At 38.1% G+C, this 18,616-nt stretch overlaps 1 pseudogene; it reads right to left on the bottom strand.

Annotated features, from left to right (window-relative positions):
• Window positions 1-524: 524 nt before the first annotated feature.
• On the bottom strand, window positions 525-1,599 carry LOC119254917 (lupus La protein-like; annotated as a pseudogene).
• Between the last annotated feature and the right edge of the window lie 17,017 nt (window positions 1,600-18,616).

Genomic DNA, 18,616 nt, shown 5'->3' with positions numbered 1-18,616 from the left:
GAAAATAATGTCTCCCTCTACAGCAGAATGCAAGATTATTTACTATCAAATATAATAAAGGTAATGTCTTCCTCTATCTCAGATGTCGGGCACATTAGCTTGGTGTCCATTAAATGGGATTTCCTAAACTTGAGTTCCTCAATTGTGATGCAAACCAACTACTCGTGCAAGACACACATGGGTTACTCCATCTCAGTCCATGGATTTCAGAAGGATCATAGGAGGATCATATGCAAACTTAAAATTCATGCTATGCACTGTGTCATGAATAATGCAATTTTTGACCTAAAACTATCGAGTCTTCTGCCAGTATCCACAAAACAGTGGAATACTAATTGTTAGCTTTCAAGGGGAGTGAAATCTCAGACCCTTCCAATTCTTAACAAGTAATTTCTAGCTAAACCTCAAAATAACTACATGATAAACTATTTCTTGGTATTCATGTATAAATAGATTTTTACACAGAGACCTTGAAAAGTAAAGAAATTATGAATTAATAGGTCTGGGTTTATCCTCTGACAATTTTATTTTATTTCACCATGATTTGAGAAAGGATTGCAAATCTTCTCTATGGGTCTAATCATCTTAGGCCCCAGAAAATTTCAGTTAGCAAACAATCTTTTCTTCTATATATTTCTTTTCAGTATTTTCTGCTTGTCCTCTTGCTCTTGTTTAGTTTGTTATTTGGCTCCCACTTTATTTTGCTTTCTTCATTTGGGCCAGGCAGGGTGTGGCAAACTAATCATTCCTGAAAAGTATCAGTAGGTCTGTCTTTGTGTACTTATGGCCAGGGGTCTCCACAAACTGTTTTTTTTTTTTAGATTTATTTATTTATTTATACAAGGACCAGGGTATAGGCCACATGCACAGGAGGGTGAAAGGATTCACCAGAGACAGAGTGGGAAACAGAACAGGCAGACTGATGAAATACACTGCTGTGGGAAGCAGCGGGCGAGACAGGAGAGGTCTGCTGCGCCATGTGGGTTTCTCCCCGGCAGGCCAGGATCGAACCAGCGCTGCAGAGGCTGTGGACAGCTTCACAGTGCTGTGCTCAACTGCCTGTGCCTTCAGGGGAGGCCCACCACAAACTTCTTATCAGATCAGTGTTATCAAGCACAGCATCTATTGATTCCTTAAATGCTTTGCGCAATGTTCTTCTCATCGAATATTTTGTGCTTGACCTTTATCTTCTGATGATTCTTCATGTCATCAAGAGTTGCATCAGTTGGGAAACCCTCAATGTACACATATCTGGTTTTTATATCATTTTTACACTCATCAGTCACTCAGAGGGGGGCTTGCTTAGAAATCTTCTGATTTTAATTTAATCTTATTTCCATGAGTTCTTCCTTTGATTTAATATATGCTGCTATTACCGTAAGTCTATTGTTAGACTCTTTAACCTGCTGAATTTATCATTATCTCCAAAGGTATCCGGCCTTCATCCAGATTGATTTGTTCCTTTAAAAATTTGTTCCATGGCAATTTGAAGTCACCCAAATAATACTCAATTTGATCCCAGATTTTGGCCTCCAGGCCATTCATTTTTTCATTTTCACCCAATGTGCCGGGAAGTTGAGTTGTTGCTGTTACTTTCATTTTTTTTTAAAGATTTATTTATTTATACAAGAACTGGGGTAGAGTCAGAGGCACGGGAGGGTGAGAGAATTCACCAGAGCCAGAACGGGGAGCACAACAGGCAGACGGATGGAAGGCACTGCTGAGGGGAGCAGTGGGGAGGCAGGAGAGGTCTGTCGCACCATGTGGGTTTCTCCCTGGCCGGCCAGGAATAGAACCCATCCTGCAGAGGCTGCGGACAGCTTCACAGTGCAGCGCTCAACCCACTGCACCACTGGGGAGGACCAAGTTGCTGTTTTTCTTTTAATGATCCTTTGGCACTACTTTAGGGAACTGAGATTTTCAAGATAGCCACAAGGGATGAAAATAGGTAAGACGTGTTATGCCAGATTCTTGACCTCGCCTGTACATCATCAATGTTTACCATCATTACTATTACTATTATTACTAACCAAATAGTTTCTTGTATCAGCTTGTGATTATAACCCTACCCATATTAGGTGAAAGAGGAAGCACTTAGTACCATCAAGATTTATTACAGGGCCTCCCTGATAGTGCATGGGGTTGGGACACAACCTATGGAGCTGTCTGCTGTCACTGCAGCACGAGTTCAATCTCCGGTCAGGGAGCAACCCACATGGCACAGAAGACCTCTCCCATCTCTCCTGCTGCACCCCTCAGCAGTGTATTTCAGTCAATCTGCCTGTTGTGTTCCCCACTTTGTCTCTGGTGAATTCTCTCACCCCCTGCACCTCTGGCATGTACCCCAGCTTTTATATGCATAAATACATAAATTCAAAAAAATTATTACAAACACATTCTTAGATGTTTACTTTATGCTTAGAGAAAGAAACATTTTCTAAGCAACATCAGGACAGAAGCTGACAACAGAGATACTGGGTCATTAGTTCCTTTCTGTCTCACTACACTTTCCTTTCTCTATCCTCACTGACCCTTCAGTCATCTGGAGAATTGTTTTGCTAGCCTTCCTACAGTGGACCTAAAGTCTTATTCCCTGGTAGAGGCCTTATTTGACTGGTTCAGCCAAGTAAGCTGTGAATTGAGTCAGTTAGGATTCCATCTGCAACTCTGCCCCCACCTTCCCTCTCCCTCACCACAGCCACAGCGGTGTTGGCCTACAGGCCATTTCAAGACAGCTGACATATAGTTGATAGAGACCAGAGACATGTTTTGGTATTCACAACCCTGCTATTTGGTTACATTTACCTACTTTGATAGTTTCCACTTTTCAGGATGACCTCAATTTGGAAGCTTCTAGATAAGGTTCTCTTTCAGTCAATTCCTGGCATCTTGTCTATTTCAGGTGCTGTTTATTAGCTAGGTTTGGTCATTGAAGGAATAACCTGAGTAATACAAAATGAGAAAGGTTATGAATTCAGAATTTTCATGCCCAGCAGGCCTATCATTTTGTAGAAACAACTGAGTTAATATTTGAAGGGATATGTAAACATTTACTTTATGGGTTAGTGCCAGGTTTCAGTGGAATATTAATTTTTATGAACACACTAATAAACTTGTGCTACTTCAGGGGGAAAAAAAAAGGACTGTAATGGAAATACTGACATATCCCTGAAAGATTCTATTTTACCCAACTATAAACACTTCTCTGGCTAAAAGACCTGGAATTAATTGGGTAAACTATGGGATATGTTTTCTAGTAAAAGATTTCAATAGAATTGGTTTCATTTCTTAAAACCAGTTATTGGTGCTAAATGTCATGCAGAAACAATGCCTTTCCTCAATTCTGACACATACTAACACATATATAATCAACAGTCAACAGTTCCAGATGCTAATACTCATGCAAAGACAATGAAGATTGGAAAGTCATAACCCCTGTTCTCAAAAAAAACTTCATTACTGAGCTTCTTTGAACTTCCTGAGAGGTTCTAAACATGCCCACGCCTAAAGTAATGTCTACAACAAAACAGAAAGGTTGCTGGTGTTATAGAAGGACCCCAGTGAAGAAAAAAAATCCTTGAACTTGAGTTACACGAGAGTGTTTCTGAGGCACCAGAAAAGACCCAAAATTGTCCTCTGAGTGTTTAATAATTACAGCATCAAAGGGAAAGCAATGGCTCCAGCAGGCAATTGTTTCACTTAGACCAAGTCATTTTGATTTAGTTCAGTGTCAAGGAATATAAGTTTGAACACAGCAAGGGCTCATTTTATTTTATTTTATTTATTTATTTTATTTTCTTACATCACTGTTCTATTTTTTTCAAAGATTTATTTTATTTATACAAGTACTGAGGTACAGGCCAGAGATGTGGGAGGGTGAGAGAATTCACCAGAGACAGAGTGGGGAACAGAACAAGCTGAGTGACTGAAATACACTGTTGAGGGGAGCAGTGGGCGAGACAGGAGAGGTCTGCTGCGCCATGTGGGTTGCTCCAAGGCTGGCAGGGATTGAACTGGCACTGCAGAGGCTGCTGACAGCCCCACAGCGCTGAGCTCAACTGCTTGTGCCACCAGGAAGGCCCCATCACTGTTCATTTTTGTAGAGTAATTGGTTTCTCCCCTCAGGTGTAGACCCCTAACCAAGGGCAACTTACAGATTCAGTGCAATTCCAGTAAAAATCTTAGTGACATTCTTCAAAGAAATGGAAAAAAAAAATATTGTTTAAAAAATATTGTTCAAAAAATTTTGTTGAAATTACAAAAAAAAAAAAAAAAAAAAAAACCCAAATAGTGAAAACTCTCCTGACTGGAAGAATGGAGCAAGCATTCATTTTAGGCTAAGCCTAGTGTTTGAAAAATGTCAGGAACATTCTCTTCAGAGATTTTTTAAAAAATTTTGATTCTCGGCCTCCCTGGTGGTGCAGGGGTTAAAGTCTCAGTGCTATCAAGCTATGACCAGCCACTGCAGCATAAGTTCAATCCCCAGGCAGGGAGCTGACCGACATGACACAGCAGACATCTCCTGTCTTGCCTGCTGCTCCCCTCTGCAGTGTATTTCAGTTGATCCACTTGTTCTGCTCCCCTCTTTGTCTCTGGTGAAAACTCCCACCCCCTGCACCTCTGGCCTATATCCCAGTTCTTATATACATAAATAAATAAAAATAAATCTTTAAAATTTTTTTATTATATCATTTTCATTAAGCTAGCAATGATTTACAACACTGATGTTTTATGATTTAGAGGTTTAAAGTTTATGCCTTCTTAGATGTATGTTACTGCACCACATCCACCACCAAATCACCCACAGTCCTCCACCATAGTCTACTGGGCCCCATCCCCTCTTTACTCTCTTCCCCTACCCTGAGCCTCTACTTCTACAGTCAGATATCTGTTTGGGTTTAGTTTTCTGTTCCTTTGTTTTATTCCTTTATATATTCCACATATGAGTGAAGTCATCCAGTATCTGTCTTTCTCTTTTTAAAAGTATATTCTGGGGGGAAAATTTTTCTTAAAATATTATGGCATTTATTTAGGAAGCCTAAATTCAGCCAGTTCGTTTGCAGTTTATCTGCATCACAGATTGATTTAACAGTTATTTAAATTATTTGAGTCTTTTGCATGGACTACTCTCATATTTGCTTTCTCCGAAGCTATGCTTATAAAATGCATTGATTTCCATATTTCCCCAAACATCCAGAGAGGCAAGGTTTTTAATGCTACTTAAAAAGAGCTGCCAACACATATGATGCAAACCCTCATCATATGTGGATCCACATTTGAAACAAATGTTGGAGTCCAACTTTTCATTTTTGTGTTGATATTGTATATGATAGTTCAACACAAATTCAGATTAATAAATTTAAAACTTTTTGTCATTTTTCAGTCATAATGAAAATCCAAATGTAAACACCACAAGCAGTTCAAACTTCATTTCTTTGAATTTCAGATTCTATTTAAATCTAAAAGATATGACATGGTGTTCTTTGTGGGAATATCACACAAACAAATTAAGGTGGCATCTACTTTGCTTAGCACAATGCATGGCACATTTTTAACCCCCAAAGATGCAATCATTTTATCTGAATAGTTGAAATATATTTTACTGTCTGAAGGTGGGTGTGTGGGGGTTCTTCCATCTAGATCCTATTCCCCAAGTATCTCATTGAGGCCCATGTGGGATCCTAGATGCTAATATTGCTTGTATATGGAAACATCCTCCTTCTTCCCACATTATTATACATGTATGGCCTCTTTCAGGGACTTCATATTTGGCTTGTATTTTTTCCAATTTCAGCCTCATATCCAGTGCTCCAAACTCTCCTTTCACCCTGGAGTTATTCCCTCAGGTCCCTTTTAGTCTAAAGGGACCCTGTTCATCTGGATCCCTACTGGCTATATCCTATCCCTTCAGTAACAAGTAAAGACTATTATAAAATAGACAAAGCCTGAAATCGAACTACAGAGTTGCAGTAGGTCATCTTTGCCAACTTGAACTGACAGATGGTGACCTCAATATTCCCTGCAAAAAGTGTTTCCCACTTCTTAGGAAGGTTGGGTTAGGTTGGGGTTTCCCTGAGGTGATTGATATTGGCACACGGGACTGCAGGGCTATGACTTAAATGTGACTCCAATAAACATCTCAGGGCTGTGAGGAGATGTAGAAGATAAAAGCACAGGCAGACTTGAGTTTGAAATTTGTCTCCACCATTTCCTAGTTACGTGATGATACTTAAGTGATTTCACCTCTAAGTAGGACTTTCTTAACTGGAAAATAGATAATCATGGCCTCTACTAAGGATTAAAGTAAATATGAATATGTGTCAGTAAGTGCCCCTATTATTAAAGTAAGACTTTGGTTTTGGTTAAGTATTCTATCTTTCTAAAATAAAGTCTGCCTGTCCTCTGCTATGTAACTTAAACTAGCCAGGGACTGTTCTTCTGGTCCAAGGAGCACTACAATCTTATGGTGTCAGTGACTGGAGATGTGGTGATCGGGTTGGGAGACCTGGTATGGGAGAATCCCTACCACAGAGTCTCATGATGTGTGCCTGAGCCCCTCCTAATTCCTCATGATTCCTCATGGGGCAGGAACACCGATGTATGTCTTTGAGATGTGTGTAGGGATGAGGAGAGAGTGGGGAGAATGGGGGACAGGGAAAAAAAGACTGCCTGCCTGTCAGACCGGGGAGCTAATTCCTACTTAAGTCAGAGAATTACTGCCTGCAAAAGGAAAGATTTGCTGTAGTTCCATTGAAATGAAGTTCTGTTTGGTAGATGTCGTAAATAAAATAGAAACATGTTGGGAAACAAGCTCTGATGGCAAACAAAATTAAAGCTCACTTAATCATCTAGAGGGGATGATTCCCTGAACTTCATCATGGAGGGTTATTTCATAATCTTTACAAGTTTCCTCTGGCTGCATATCAGGCTGTGTATATATATATGAGAATTTATCTACTTCACCCTTTCATTACTACTGATGAAACCAGTGGTGGCTGGAGCAGAAGTAAAAGATTGGCATTTTATTACATAAGGTTTGTGTTAAATCCAGCTCCAATCACGCAGTATCAGGCTTCTATCCATTTTACAATAGTTTTCACATGTTTCTACATATGAAAATCTTGAATTTTCCATTGCATGAATATATATCTTTGCTAAAATATGCAGTATTCTCAAATGTTAACTATCTGTGAGATTCAGAAGCAGGACAAGTATATACATTATCTTTTGTTTTATATTTCATTTTTTGTTTGTTTTTTAATTGTATCATTTTGTAATAAGGTAAATTAGTTTACAACACTGTATATGATTTCAGAGTAGAGTATATTCACACCTCTTAGATGTTTGTTACCATACCATGTCCACCACAAGGACACCCATTAGCCTCCACCATAATCCATTGGATCCCTGCCTCCCCTCCACCCTCTCTTTCTGGTGCCTCAATTAGTTATGTTTGATATAATTTGGTATAATTAGGTATACATGTATCTGAATATGTTATAATTGACTTAATGGAATTTACAGTCTACTAGTTGGTTCCAACTTTTCTTAAAGTCAACTGAACTATTTTGTCCTGGATTTTAAGCCTATAATCTTTTGAATAGTACATTAAGTCCATTTTTCCCTTATACCTATATTTTCCCACTTTAGTGGTTAGGGTACTTTGAGCAAGAGGCAAAATTACACAATCTAATATTTAGTTTTTATTTTTATTTATTTATGCATACAAGAACTGACTGTAGGCCAGAGGAATGGGGCGAGGGATGGTGGTGAGAGGATTCACCAGAGACAGAGTGGGGAGCAGAACAGGCAGGTCTGAAATACATTGCTGAGGGAAACAGCAGGCAAGAGAGGAGAGGTCTGCTGCACCATGTGGGTTAGCTCCCTGATTGGGGGATTGAACTCATGCTGCAGTGGCTGGTGGTAGATGTTTAGCACTGAGTCTTTAATTCCTAGGAGGCCCCATCAAATATTTACTTATAAGGCAAATATTTCATGCTCATTTTATTTCCTTTTATTGGTATTTAATGATCAACCATTTATAAACTCAGATGGAATGGAATTTAGAGGTGGTTGGTTTCAGACTTATTTTAGCAGGTCAACCAACTCTTCAGGCTGTGAACTCTTGGAACTAAGGTGACTACTACTGCATCTGACATCTTGTCCTCATATAACTGCAAGGAAAAATAGAAAGGAAAGCAAGCCATTCCTTTTCATGAATCCCTTTTAATAAACAGAAGAGAAAAACTTTCCAAGATGTCATTGAGTAGACTTTCCCCTGAGTTCTGTCATCCAGGATTGGGTGTGACCAATGTAGTGGTCTAAACAGTGGCCTCAAAGTCATCTATTATGTCCTGATCCTATGAATCTTATGTCCTAACCCTATGAATCACATTGGAAACTATGAATCTTACCTTATTTAGGCAAAAAAAGAGACTTTGGCAGAGGTGATTAAGTACATAAATTTAAGGAGTTTAAGAGATCCTGCTGGTTTATCCAGTTGGGCTATAGATTCAATGAGAAGTGCCCCTAGAAGAAATACACAGAGGAAAAAGCACAAGGAAGCAATGTGAGCAGGGAAGTGATTGAGACTGGAGTGATAGAGCCACTGGTCAAGGAATGAATAAGGCCACAGGACTTGAAAGAGACAGAAGAGAGTCTTTAGAGTCAGCAGATAGAGTTCAGTCTGACAAGCTTGATTCAGACTCTAATTTCTAGAACTGTAAGAGGATATAGTTCTATGCATTCATTTTAATAGACTTTACTTTTAGAGAAGTTTTAGATTCACAGCAAAATGAGCAGAAATTACAGTTCCCATATATTCCCTGTTCTTCCAACACATGCACAGCCTCCCTCATTAACATCCTGCACTAGAACATTAGATTTGTTATAATCAATAAACCTAAAATCATACACCCTTATCACCCAAAGTCACAGTTTACATTCAAGTTATGATGAGGTTTGAAAAATATCTAAAAACCTGTATCTGCCATTCTGGTATCCTACAGACCAGTTTCTTTGCCATAAAAATCTTCTGTGCTGCTTCTTTCATTCTCTGCCCCCTCACCCCAACTCCTGGAAGCCACTGATACTGATTTTTTTTTTAATTTATTGTCACCATATTTTACCTTTCCTAGAATGTCATATAGTTAGAATCATGCAATATTATATTCACTGGAATTCTCTGACTGAACCAATATCCAATATGTGTGTGTGTGTGTGTGAGTGAAAGAGAGAGAGAGAGACAGAGAGAGAGAGAGAGAGAGAGAGAGAGAAAACACTATGTTCTTAGAAGGAATTGGCTCACAAGATTATGGAGGTTGGCAAGTCCTATGATCTTCCAGGTAAGTCAGCAATCTGGAGACCTAGAACTGCAAATAGTTCAGTTCTAGTCTAAAAGATGTCTTTGACCCAGGAGTGTGTTTGACCAAGTATTTGCACAGTATTTGGCCCAGTCTGACTGACACATAAATTCCATCATGACAAATATACAGCCTTTACAGATTAGCTTCTTTGCTTAGTAATATGTATCTAAGATTCCACCAGGTATTTTCATGGCTTGCTGAACCATTTTTTCATTTTAGTGCAGAATACTATTTCATGGTCTGAGTATACCACAGTTTGTTCACCTAGAGAAGGACATATTGGCTTCTTCCAATTGGTATTGCAAGAAAACTATTTATAAATATCTGTGTGAAGGTTTTATTGTAAATAGGTATTTACTTTATGTGGGTAAATACCAAAGAGTGGGATTTCAGGATAAAATGGTAAAAGTATGCTTAATTTTGTAAAAAAAAAAAAAAAAAAATCTATTGTTTTAAGCCACCAAATTTGTTGCAGTTTATTGCAAACCTAGGAAACCAATACAGCCACCCCTGTTTTCAATGAAAGAAAGATAAAAAGAAATGTGTATCTGCCATTTCAATATTAGCAAAGGAAAAGGGGATCCACTATAATGAAGGAAAGCTTGGAAATGGTCTTTGGCTAGAAAACCAATGTGTCTGAAATACCACAGGAAACTAGAAAGCTAGGTTCATAATGGTTTTTAATTACTTGAACTTTCCCTAATATTAATATAGTTTTTATTCTAGCTTTGGAGGTCAGAGGCTTTTAATAAAACCAGTGACAACTGAACACTTGAAACTGATCTTTAGAGTGAAGAAAATATTATCTGTCTGCATGACAGGCTAGTTCCTATTAACAGTCCTGAGAAGTAATTATATTATTGTGCTCATTTTTGTGGCAGGTAATAGAGTAGAGTGTATAGAAACGCAGACTATGAGTAGAAGTTCTCATGCTTATTCTCTGACAAATCCTGCATAATGCCACTTAACCTCCTTGAGCCTCAGTTTCTCATCTACTAGTGGTCAAATGCTAATAATAACCCGTTTGTGTGACTATTAAATAGAATTGAAAGTGTATGTGGCGTACATCACAGTAAGCACTCTATTAATATTAGTTACAATTATCAACATTGTTATACTTATTACAGTAATAATCACTTATTATTATTGTACTTATGAGAAAACTAAGGCTAAGATAGATTAAATGATTTTCTAAGAAGCAAAAAGAGGTATTCTAGCTCCAAATCTCCTTATCATATTGTCCCCTCTTCAAGGAGGGTAGGATGTCTGTTTTGTAAAAACTGGGATTTCATCACATGTTATACATGGAGACAACTTAGATCAGTACACAAGACTATGATTCTAATGTGGGCTTTCACACATGCATATATGTTCCATATAAAATACCATTCCAACAATGGCATTTTGATATGATCTGTCCAAAATGTAACGAATTGGCCTGGGACAAATCACAGCATGAGTTGTTTTATTTCCTTTCCCCAAAGACATTTAATATTTTGGGCAGCAGTTTAGGAAAAGATTGTGTAAATAAACTGTAGTTGGGGAAAACACATGAACATGTTTAAATATATATGCTTAGCCATATGTGCAGAATTATAGATTTATTTTAATTTCTTATTTTCAGGACCACAGTACTATCAGTTAACAAATACCATAGGGATCCACCAGGATGACATTTAAGGGCTATGCATTAATGAACACCGAGGCATTATGCTTTTCATATACTTATTTAATTCTCACAATAACTCTGCGAGCTACCTATTATTCATTTTATGGAGAGGGACACTGAAGATCATGGATCTCCTGTGAATTTTAGCTCTTTATAGCAGAGGAAAGTAGATCTTGATTCAAGATTTTATATTGACAATGCCATTTTCCTTGGAAAGAAATGTGGGTGTTTTGCCTAAGAAAGTTATGCTGTAAAATACCTTAGTTAAACTGGAATGAGGATGAATGGAAATAAAGGCCAGAAAAAAACTAATTACTCCACAAAGCCATACTTTCATTCCTAAACTGAAGTCAACCCTGCAGTTCCACTTAGTAGTCAAGGTTTCAGGGAATGGGCCAGTTGTGAATCTGGGCTTTGTTGCTGGATGGTGGCCACAGGGAGTCTTGCTGGAATTTTTCTAGGATTTTATGCCAAGTGAAACAAATTTTGGAGGTTCAGAAGAGTATTCCATGGATCTGAGAGTGAAGATGGAAAACCCAAAATGCTAAAGAAAAAGACAAAATCAAAATATGAAAGATTAAGTCATTTACTATTCTGTAGGAATATCAGAAGAGGAACCAGGGAGTCTTGTTGGAATACATAGACAACTGGGAGGACCCACACAGACTTTTTAATAAATACAAATGAACTGATTGTTTTGACTACTTGTTTTATGAGTGTTCAAATATAATCAATCATCAGATAATCATTTGCACAAAAATTTAAAAGTATTGTTGTCCCCAAAGAAACCAAAAGTAGAATAGAAAAATTTCATGTATTTGTCCAGATTGGTGCAATGATAAATATTTCTAACCCCCATATTAGAGTACAGAACAAAATTACTCAGTTTTATTGATTAGCTAATTCTTTAATATAGTTAGCTGTTTATTATGTATTTTAGTCAGTTTAATTATCACTCTGCAGGGGCCTAAATACATATGAATTAAAATATCTTGGATAAAGTAAATTTAATTAGAAAGCAGAGGGGGGTAGTTCAAGGAAGTAAAACAGTTGATACCTACTTGATATCTGTGCTTACAAGGAATAAATATAATGAAGTAAGTCCTAGTGCAAGGCATATGGAGATCAACTCAAACTGATTAATGCTGGAGTTGTAGAAAGGAGAGTAGGGAATAGATACATTTTAAAATATTTTCTAAGTGCCTTAGGAATTTGAGATTTAAGGGATGCAGATTTTCAACTCTTGTTTCTAAAATAATATAACTCTTAAACTTTAATGGACCTATGAATCTCCTGCTGATCTTAAGTTTCCAATTCAGTAGGTGTGGGATTGGGTCACAATTCTGCATTACTGATAAACACCTGGTAATATGAATGTTGCTAGATTACAGCAGAGTCACCAACTGAACCGGTTTGCCGGGAACTCAGGGACTTTCCTGCAACATGGACTTTTTTCAGCTAAAACTGGGCCCCTTGGGCAAAGTGAGATGGTGAGTCACTCTAGAGGACCACATTTTGAATAAAATGGAGTAGGCTGTACCTGAAATTGAACCAAAGAATTTTTAATCACATTCAGATATGTGTTCATAAATGAAAGCAAAGGGCACACTTACAGGGTCATATGACATTGCATAAAAATTCTTCTTTCTTTGAAGAAATTTCCTATATAAATATGGAAGAACTGACTGGGTCTGGCCTAACTTAAGATTCATTGCCGACCTAGTGATTTTATTTTTTAACAGGTTTTTCATAAAAGTATTTTCATGTTATAAATAAATTAATATTTCTAGAAGCAGCTTTGTGTTCTTCATCAATTTATCTAAAACAAATCTAATGTTCTAAAGTAGAGGATAAATATTCTATTAATATTTGTATCTCCCCAAATCTGAAAGAAGGGTGATAAGCACATATGAGACATTCAAGAAAGTATTGTTCAATTTCTGCTTCTTTTCAGGAGGAAGTTCTTTCCATCTAGAAAGAACATCATTTCCAAACCCAAAACAAGATAAACTGCATTCAATTATCTTTCCTTGAGTACATGAGAAAATTGAAATTGAAAAGCTGTCAAACAACCAGAATTCCAAAGGAGAGTAAGTTCTCCCCCATGGGAGAAAGTAGTGATTATCTGGTGACCTCAGAAGAAAGTGGCTAAGAAGAAATCAGCTAAAATAGTGACAGATTTTTGAAGGACAAGTGTGGGATGAATGTCAGCCTAGAATAGGTATGACCCCAGGCACAGAGGCCTAGACATTATCTCGAAGGCATTTCCTATGAGCTACATCTGAGAAAGATCAAGATCAGCATAGGCAACAGGATAGAAGCCCTTTTGAGGATGCAGACCATTGAGAAACCCAATTTTTCTCCCATTATATTCTCTTACATGAAGCAAAAGTCTGAAACCACATGGCAGCAGTGTGAAATCTCTGCCATATAGGCTTCTCCATAGAGTGACTTATAACATAGTAACTGGCTTACCTCACAGCAAGTGAGTGAAAGAGGCCAAGCAAGCTGGAAGCTAGTCTATTTTGTAACCTAATCTCACATATGAACTACTTTTGCCACATTCTGTTCATTAGCACTAAATCACTATGTTCAGCCTACATTCAAGGAAAGAGATTATGCTAGCACATGAATGCCAAGTAGTAAGAATTGTTGGAAGCCATCTTAGAAACACAAAAGGGAAGGGAATTTTTAAGACAAAATTTAAAACGAGGCTTAAAATAAGGTCCCTAAGAGGAATAACCAGGGCACTTACTTGTTCTTCAAGGAAGGTCCACTTTAATTCTCACTTGATCTATAAAACGTTTCATAGCCTCCCCTGCTTCTCACCACAAAAGAAAAAGTAAGTCACTCTGTTTCTCATAGAGCTTGATATCAGCTCTAACTTACCTGGTACCTATTACATTAGATTACGGTTATTTCTTGGCAGGTCTGTGTCTCACACAAGCATGTGAAAGGTCCATGAGGACAACAGAGGACCAGCCTATTCTGGGATTCATGACAGCAAAAAATAGGAAAAGGCGAACTGACTTTATTGATATAAACTCCAAAACAGTGAAGTAAACAGGCATGGTCCTTGGCTTTATGGCTCTAATGACAAACTATTTTCTCTTCAGTCATGCCCAGAGACTTGTGTTTGGTTTTTTTTTTTTTTTTTTTAAGAATTGGTTTTTAAATGTTGTTAATTACATCAAATATGAAAATATAAAATGTAGACAAATGATTGTGATTGTTGCTACTTAGGTCTTGTGACAACAGATACCAGAGTGTCAACAGCCAACTCACTACACCAACTAGAAGAAAGTAAGAAAACAGATCAAAATCTAGTCTGTAGTGTGCAAGTATATAATAAATCAGAAAGTGGAGTTGGATGCAAGAATAACAACTAAAAGTTCTTGCACATTAAGTCCCTAAGTCCTCCTGTAAATATTTCATTATACTTAATTCTGAAATCATATTCTTCAGTAGACTCCCATTATACAGCTTGAAAGATGGAGATATTGAGACACAAAGAATTTAAGATATCTCCCTAAACAATCAAGGAGGGGGGGGGGTCTGGTAAAAGCTTAAAATCCATCCCCTTAACCATTGACTCCAAATTAAGGATAAAGGAAAATATTAGATGATCTAATTCACAACAACAGGTCATACCAACTTGTTTCAAAGTATTTGGTCATAGAGTGTCAAGATAGTTATATGGTCAGAAATAGTTCAGGGTGAAAGGGCTTTAAAATGCCTTTAAGCACCTGCCAGAAACCATTGTTTATTTAATGGAGCCAAAAGGCAGAAAGCAAGACCTCGTTTTCTGGTTCACCATCACTTCACCTCTGTTCTTAGACTTGTAAGAGTCCATGCCATTTCTTCATGTAAGAGCCCAAACTGTGTTTGAGACTCATGATTTCTCTTTTCCTGACCCTACTCACTGGCAAGGTAAAACTCATGGAAAAATAATGTGCCCCCATTTGCTTCCCTCAATCTATTCCCTTATTTCTAAGCACAAATCCATCAGTGGTACTGTGTCCATGCTGCCAGAACCAAGTCCTTAGGAAACCAATCCCTCTAGGGCAATTCCAAATGGACTCAGTGACCGTTCAACACCTTTTCTGTTGATGGACTTTATGAAGTTTCTTGCTCTCAGCCTCTTTAGGATTTGCACATTCTGTTTTCATTCACACCACTCAAGGCCAGAAGCTAAGTCATCTTATTTACTTCTTTCCACTTGTGTAGACCTCCCATTTTGTTTCACCTTATGGCAATGAGGGGCGAGTTTTATTAAAATTTAGCAAGTCTGGGTTGCTTATTGTCCACCATGATTATTGCCTAATTCCAGTTTATGAAGAGTTTAGAACTGTATTTTTTTCTTTCTGAGTATCAAGGGATTAATAACAAGAAAACTGGCAAGACATAGCAGTCTGCAAGCTGCAACCAATATGATTTGATGCAATCCAGATGTGAATATTTCCCTTCACCATCCTCTGCCCTGCACATATAGGTGTATGACCTCGAGGACGGCAGGGCCGGTAATTACATTTATTTGGAGACATATGGCCTATGCTTTCCCCTTTCCTTTTTCCACTTAAAGAGAAAGCATGATTTGGAATGTATTTTTATGCTTACTAAAAAAGGATGTGGAAATAAAACTTTAATTACTGGAAAAGCTATTAAGAAGAAAGTATATTTTATTCTTCCAGAGCCATGAGTTTGTCAGGACAGAACTGTCTTAGACTTTTCAGTTGCCACAACCCCAGGAATGAAAGTAACCACACAAAGTGAGCAGAACCCCTGTCCCCGATCATAGTGGTCACTTAGATTGAGGGATGGAATGTTCTAAGATGGCTTAACTGAATGGTTTGAACCTAACTGGATAATTTGCTTTCCCCAGTTGTCCTGTTCTGTTACCATGGATGCACAACAAATCACCCTAAAACTTAGTGGTCTGAAGCAGTCATGATTAATTATCGCTCACAACTTTGTGGGTCAGGAATCCAAGAGATATCCATATAGGCCTCTGACTTGTGGTCTCTACTGAGGTTGTAATTAGAGTTTGGCTAAGGCTGGGATCATTCTGAGGGCTTCTTCAATCACTTGTTCTGATACCTGATTTGAAAACACTGGAGGCTAGAACAGCTGAGGTTCCTTGGGCAACTATCTCTCTCTCTCCCCTTCTGCACCCCCTTCTCTCTGTCATTCTTCCTTACATGTTATCTCCAATATGGGGGGCTGAGGATAGCTGAAATTTTTCCATGTGGACTTAATACTCTGAAGGTGCTTGTCCCAAGAAAGACAGGCAGGCTAGGAGAAGGTAATGTCATGCCTTATTGACTGGGTATGCATTATTGACTGGGACAATTCCAGTCCCAGTTTGGAAGGCGGGGTGAAGGAATAAACCCTGCCTCTTGATGGAGGACTGTCAATGTCACAGGAGGAACATATGGAATAGTAATTCTTGGAAAATACAATCTGCCACCTTCCTCCAGAAACTATATCAGAAAATATATCAATGTCTTACTCAGGATGGTTGCTTCCTGATACCTGACATCAGAATCAATTGGTTGACTAAGGACTTGTTTGTTAGAAGTGGGCTTTTTGATGTTCAGTTTTTAAAATACAGGGTCAATCAAACTGGGAGCCTATACAGTATCAAGCATCAACTCAGATATTGATGAGTTTGCATGGGCATAAGGATCATGGTTATCACTGAAATGGGAAATAAACAAATAGTACTATGTGTCTGCTGCTGCCATGTGTTAGTTATCTAATTATGATGATTAATTAAGCAAATATTGTCTTAAATATATCAACAGAGATTGTTGTAGGAAAGATAACTGTTTAATCCCCTAGAAATGGAACAGGCCATCAGACTCCAAACTCCATGTTCTTTCCACCAGTCAGTTCGAGTCACATGTAATTTACCAAACACATAATGCTAACTTACAACAGACTCTAAGTCCTACATGGATATGGAAGAGACTGCTCAGAAAAAAACAGGGACTCAGAGATAATCAGCCTATTTCTCTGCAGTGTAAAGAGGTGGAATGTGATGCAGGAACTGGAATAAAGGGTATATATGCAGAAAAGAGGAGAAGCAAAGAGAATCGCCTAATCAAAGGAACAAACAGGAGTGTGCAGAATGTGCTCAAAGAACAGAAATACCCTGTCATTTTTTGCAGGTGATATCAGCATTTCAGTATTTTCCTTTCAAAGCAGCATTCACATGTTTGTCATCAAATATTGTCATTTTATTTGGAAGGAGTAAATACTTAAGTCATTATGAAGAAAGATAGATATAGCCATTCTGTTGGAAAATGAAGTTAAAACCATCATGATATTTTGAACTAACAAATACTGAAAAGTGCTTAACTTTTTGTTTCCTTTTTCCTTAGTTTCACAGTGATAGCTGTTGCTCTAAATTTATCATTTTGTGGACACACACAAGACATTACACTGATAGAATGAAGAGTAAATAGAGAAATGGCAGAGAGTGATTTTTCTATTTTACTACATATCGGCATGGAGGCCTTATTTCTCTAAGGACAGGAGAAACCTGCAAACTATTTCACCGTAATCGTATTTAGAGTTCCTCCTATGACACTGACACCATAACTGTTGAGGTCTATACTATATCAGGTCCTTTGTACAAAAATAACTCAATTTTAGACTCTAACCCTGTAAAATAGGTATCATCATTCCCTTTTACAGGTCAGGAAAATAAAACACAGAGAAAATAAACAGGCTGCTCTACCAGTAAGTTAGGAAGTACAAAAAATAGTACTTGAACCTGAGTCAACCGGCTCACTCCAAGATTGTGCTTCAACAGGGGAGAGTAAATGACTCAAGTAATTGTCCCACTGGGGAGGTTGTTCTCACTAATCATCCAACCTCTGGCTTACATTAATTTTTAACCCAGTGTCCCTGACTTTTCTACTTAATGGCTGTTTTGACCTGGGAAAGTTAATTAACCTCTCTATGAGAAAGTTTATTTTAGTAAGATTAAATGACATAATTCATACGAAACAACTGTGACTGTCTTATAGTAATTGAGCAATGAAGATGCTATTACAAGTTGTATCATCAATGGTAACATTACCACGACTACTAGTATGATAGCTGTTCATCACACTATAGATAATATCACTGTTTCGCTATTACTGATATTTACAAGATGACTTCCTGGTGTTGGCAGTAGAGCCTGCTCTAGGAGAAAATCAAGAACCTTTGCAGGAAAATTAAATTTGATATCATTAACAAATTGCTTTATTCGATGCATTATAACTGTGCTGATGAGCCAATAAATGGATTATAGCTTTGTGGGTAGCCTTCAACAGGAGCCCTTAAAAGGGTAGATACCATAGAAAACAATTGTGCATAGAATTTGTACTCCCCAGGGCCTCCCCAGTGGCGCAGCGCTTGGGCGCTGGGTTGAGAAGCTGCCCGCAGCCTCTGCAGTGCCGGTTCTATCGCTGGCCACTGGCAAGGGTCCCACATGGCACGACAGACCTCTCCTGCCACGCCTGCTGCTCCCCTCAGCAGTGTATTTTGTCAGGCTGCCTGTTGTGCTCCCAGCTCTGGCTCTGGTGAATTC

Source organism: Talpa occidentalis, unplaced genomic scaffold (genome assembly GCF_014898055.3).
Source record: "Talpa occidentalis isolate TD23 unplaced genomic scaffold, MPIMG_talOcc4v2.1 talOcc4.3, whole genome shotgun sequence".
Classification (NCBI taxonomy): domain Eukaryota; kingdom Metazoa; phylum Chordata; class Mammalia; order Eulipotyphla; family Talpidae; genus Talpa; species Talpa occidentalis.
Note: the sequence above shows the minus strand (reverse complement) of the source record. Positions and strands in the feature narration are given on the sequence as shown.